At 39.8% G+C, this 5,230-nt stretch overlaps 1 long non-coding RNA gene across 1 annotated transcript; it reads right to left on the reverse strand.

Annotated features, from left to right (window-relative positions):
* Nucleotides 1–2,031: 2,031 nt before the first annotated feature.
* On the reverse strand, nucleotides 2,032–4,686 carry LOC113924292. Its single transcript, XR_003520624.1, has 3 exons — nucleotides 4,594–4,686; nucleotides 3,547–3,679; nucleotides 2,032–2,088 (listed from the first exon to the last, which is right to left on the reverse strand). It is a non-coding gene; the product is annotated as an uncharacterized LOC113924292 (long non-coding RNA).
* Between the last annotated feature and the right edge of the window lie 544 nt (nucleotides 4,687–5,230).

Below are 5,230 nucleotides of genomic sequence, written 5' to 3' on the forward strand. Positions count from 1 at the left end.
GCTGTCTGTTGATTGAGAGAAATTAATGTCACAAACCCAACCATGTTCAGAATTCAGTGTTTCTTGAGATTCAGTGAAAAATAATGACGGTGATCACTATATAGTTACAGAGCATTTGTCTCTTCTCAACCCTTTTCCAATAAAAATCTCTGTGGGACATAATGTTTTAATTCCCAGTATACATACTGAGAAACAGGACCTTGGAGAACTTAAACTGTCCTTCAAGATCATGACCACTAGGTTAAAGGTACAATTTAGCTAATGATTTGAGACTTCTAATGAGTACATAAAAATGGTTATGTCTAAGAAGAGTTCTATTGTTGGGTAAGTTGAATCCTGTTCCAGCCTATCAGAAGGGCATTATACTTAAAAAAGTAAAAATCAGGTAAGCAGCAGCAAGCTATTTAAGCACATTTTGAAACCAAGGACTCGTTTCTTACCCCGCAGCAAGCATAAATACAAGCAGTACCCACCACTCAACCGGGAAGCAGCAGAGGTTGGAGCGGAGGCATACGGGAGCACGTGCGCAAAATGTGAGAACGTCCAAAAAGGAGTCAGAGGCTTAGTCCCGATACTAACGTGGCCACAGGCCAAACCTAAAAATCTTCCTGAGGCATTTGTGCTAGCTATCTTGGTGAGTAAGTTTTGAAACTGTCCGTGAAAACAACTGGAGAATTAAAACCAATAGCTTCAACCATACCGTCTATAAAATGAAGGGATGGTGTGTACGTGTATTATGTGTCCACCTCCATCTTTTCCCCATGAAATCCATTACTCAGGAACACTCTTACCAAAACAAAAACCTATCCTTTATTTAATGCAATGCTCTATTTAAATTTGTCATTCAAAAAGCTCAATTTTCTCAAATCTGGTTCAAAAAAATCTGATATTAATAAGCTCTTCCTAACATTTTTGTATTCTGCTAAAAGCATAGGAAAATGACAAATCAGCCACGGTGCCCATTATTAACACTTTGATATTTTAGGTTACCTTCAAGTAGCCAAAGACTTGTCTCTGCCTCAGGGCTTCAAGAAGTATGTGTGCATCAGATATAATCGATAGTAGTGACAGAGTTTATGTCATATTAGTAACAGAACTTGGCCGAGTTTTAGGAATGTGGTAGAAAGTACTTTGTTGGCAAACATCTGATGCTCTAGGTCCCTAATCAAAGAAGCTGCACAGGCCCAGGTCTGTTTCCATACATCCCAGTTAAGCCCCTCCAAAGATTCTCCAGAGCTTAAATCCATTTTCATTTGTTGGGAAGTGTAGAGTTTATGCTCACTTATGCTTTAATATATTTTATCTCCAGGTCACTGATAATATCTCCCCCAATGTTCCTGAATGATGCAAGCTTCTGAGCATGCATTTAGCAACGACACCTGTTAGGTCAGTGTACTGATGTATTAACGCATTATTGCACTTCTGTTTTTGTCAAAGCAAAATAGGAAGTTCTCTGAGTCCTTGATTCCATGATATAATTCTCTTTTAAAAATAGCTTACTCGGGGCGCCTGGGTGGCTCAGTCGTTAAGCATCTGCCTTCTGCTCAGGTCATGATCCCAGGGTCCTGGGATTGAGCCAGGCATCAGGCTCCCTGCTCCGCGGGAAGCCTGCTTCTCCCTCTCCCACTGCCCCTGCTTGTGTTCCCTTTCTTGCTGTGTTTCTCTCTGTCAAATAAGTGAAATCTTAAAAAAAAAAAAAAAAAACTTACTCAAAGGAAAAATGAAACAACTGAAGGTGAAGTTGTTGATGGAGAGGGAAATGATTTTATGAATATTCACTAATGTCAAGAAGAATGTTGAAAGGGGCAATAATGTGATGGAAATGAGTAGGACAGACTGCAGCCAAGCTGACAGGACTTTGAAAAAAGATTTTAAAGTGAATGAGAACTTACCCCACTGAAAGTGAGACAGAAACACTGACTGGAGGGGCGCCTGGGTGGCTCAGTCGTTAAGCGTCTGCCTTCGGCTCAAGTCATGATCCCGGGGTCCTGAGATCGAGCCCTGCATCGGGCTCCCTGCTCCGCGGGAAGCCTGCTTCTCCCTTTCCCACTCCCCCTGCTTGTGTTCCCTCTCTCGCTGTGTCTCTTTCTGTCAAATAAATAAATAAAAATCGTTAAAAAAAAAAAAAAAGAAAAAAGAAACACTGACTGGAGCTAAAAAATAATTTGCAAATTGCGTTTTTGACATTTTCATTTTGCAAGCACAATAAAATTCCTGTCTATGTTTGAAATTGTACTTACTGCCCAGTTAGTTTTCACAATGCCATGGCTATATAACAGGCAAATTTATAGAGGTGATCAAAACATTGCACACAAGTTTAAAGGAATCTTAGACTTTATTTCATGGGCAATCAATAAGATCATAACAATTTTCATAACCGTTTATGGGAAAAATTGGGCATCGAATATAATATAAAAAAAAATTCAGAGTCAAATGACCAATTTTATAGAGAAGGGGAAATAATGAAGTAAATTCAGTCCAGGGTATTCAACACCTCAAAAATAAAAGCTCGTTATATTCTGTAAATAGTTTCATAAAGTTTAAGGAACTTTATTAATATTAACTATATGACCTAACACTGAGTAGTTGCCATGCAGTGTTGTCTTATGGGAACAAATGAATTAACAGTACATTAGAATATTTGAGGTTTTCCTTAATTTATATAGATTTATAATTTTTTTAAAGATTTTATTTATTTGACAGACACAGTGAGAGAAGGAACACAAGCAGGGGGAGTGGGAGAGGGAGAAGCAGGCTTCCCGCGGAGCAGAGAGCCTGATGCGGGGCTCGATCCCAGGACCCTGGGATCATGACCTGAGCTGAAGGCAGACGCTTAACCGACTGAGCCACCCAGGCGCCCCTAGATTTGTAATTTATACAAAACAGTTTTTTTTCAAATCAGACTATAAAATTGATAGAGGATCAAGTCAGTGTCACGTGTAGCATTAAGATGAAAATACGTGCAGTGCTTCCAGATGTAGTTAAATGAGCTGATTTCATTCATCCTGTGTACTTACTATGATCGACGCACTTTTTAGATGCTGGATATTTATAGATGTTACTAACATGAACTGAGGTGCTTTTTAATTACAGTGTTTTTGCAAGGTGTCTCCCATTTCTCAGGCTTTAGAGGGGAAAACTGAGTGATCCTAAGATAATAAATGAATATCTTATCAAGTAGTCTTGATCATAGCTGGATCAAAGGAGATACCTGGCCCAAGAGTTACCCATGTAGACTTGCCAGCAATGTTTAAGAGGGTCATGGCATAAGCAGTGTGACCAGTAGGGAAAGCAGCAACCAACCTGAACTCATCACATTCTCTTTGGGGTATTTCTGGGCGAAGGCAAAAAAGAGCAAAAGCTGTATTCAAATCGGTATGCAGAAGCCATGAGACAAGAGAAGTGGTGAGCATGCAGAAATCATGAATAAGAAGGAGTCTCTGAAGTCAAGAAAGGGATTAGTCAAAGACAAGAATGGGGGGAAAAGCTTAGCACAACAGAGGCCTGTTTCCTAGGAAGCAACCAAAAGATATATCTTCAATGTACCTGAATAGATTTCTAGTCTCAGAACAACTCCCTTGCGGCTTGGCTCTGTGAATTGTTCTTATTCTTCCTGAAACCAGGATGAAAAGCCATTCCTGTTTGTGTTTCTTCTTCTGATAACCGTTCTTCTCAGCACCTAGAACAGTGCCTGGGATATTGTAAAGGCTTTTAATAAATGAATATCTTACCAAGCACCCTAAAGGGCCCAAATTACACTGGTAGATTGGATAATCAAAAGCAGCCAACATGCATTTATGAGGGGAATCTACAACTGTGCCCAGTACTGGTAAATACTCAGAAGTAAAATAAATGAGTTTATAAAAAAATTATTTTTTCTTTATTGAGGTATAATTCACAAATAAATGACTCTTAACAAGACTAGCAAGGATTGAAGATTAACCAGAAGGAACAAAGAATAGAATACTGTTTAAGAGTTAAATTTTGTGTGGCCACAGTTCAGACAGGTGAAAGATCCATAAAGACTGAAGTATCCATAAAAAAGAGTCTTCAGTTCTCCCTTGATGTATTAGGAAGATGCGAGGAACAAAGGCAGTGCCTATGGGACACTGGGGAGACACGCTTAATTAGATGGGACATTAGGATTAGGAGAAAGTAGTGGAATAATTAGGGGAATGTGAGATTACATGAAACAACAATTTTTTACAGAGATTGTATTTATAAGTTAGGGGACATTTTGCAAAACATGTTGGATTCATTCTTTTAGATCACTGCCTTGGTTTCAAATCTTTGAGGGCAGGCCACTACACCTAACCAAACTATTTCTAGCACTATGTACCCTATAGTTACGCTTAAATGATAGAATTTGTGTGATCTTGGGTCAGCTGGTTAGTCTTTTTTATAGCACTTCAAAAGACCAAAGTATAGAAGAAACAAAATAGCCAAGCAGAACGTGAATAAATAGAATGAAGAGAGCCAAACAGAGTTTGGGTAAGAGGTTAGGGCACAGCCCCACAAAATTATAATTATTGATTCACATGAAAAGCTAGGCCCAGAGAAGGACGTTTACAATATGGAATTTCAGAGACTCACCTTAAAAAAGGCACTCCCCAGAGGACTGGCAGAAATGAAAACATACCCAGCCTGCTCATAGGAGAGTCTTGATTCTCTGAGTGTGTCTTCTCCCATGAACTTTCCTGACAAGGGAAGAGCCTGGTGACTTGGCATTCCATTGTGCCTGCTGTCGCGTCCTTTACTACACAAGAAATGGGAACAGAAGTCCTTTGCTAAGATTCTTACTCCATCAAGAGTCCTGGGACGTGGCCAAGTCTGTAGGATGCAAGGCTCTGAAAAACAAAACAAGACAAAACGTCTTGTTTTCAAAAAGGTGAAATGAACAGATGCCAAGGTTTCTTTTACAATCTTACTAACATTCTTTTTTGTCCAAACATTTGAATCTTGAAGTTGAACTGCTTGGTTTTGATTTCTTTTTTTTTTTTCAACATTGTTTTTAAGATTTTATTTATGAGAGAGAGAGAGAGAGCGCACAAGAGAGGGGAGGGTCAGAGGGAGAAGCAGACTCCCCGCTGAGCAGGGAGCCCCATGCAGGACACGATTCCGAGACCCTGGGATCATGACCTGAGCCGAAGGCACTCACTTAACCAACTGAGCCACCCAGGTGCCCCTTGGTTCTGATTTCTTAACTGTGTGACTCTGGGAAAGAAACTGA

This window comes from Zalophus californianus, chromosome 2 (assembly GCF_009762305.2).
Source record: "Zalophus californianus isolate mZalCal1 chromosome 2, mZalCal1.pri.v2, whole genome shotgun sequence".
In the NCBI taxonomy this organism is placed as follows: Eukaryota; Metazoa; Chordata; class Mammalia; order Carnivora; family Otariidae; genus Zalophus; species Zalophus californianus.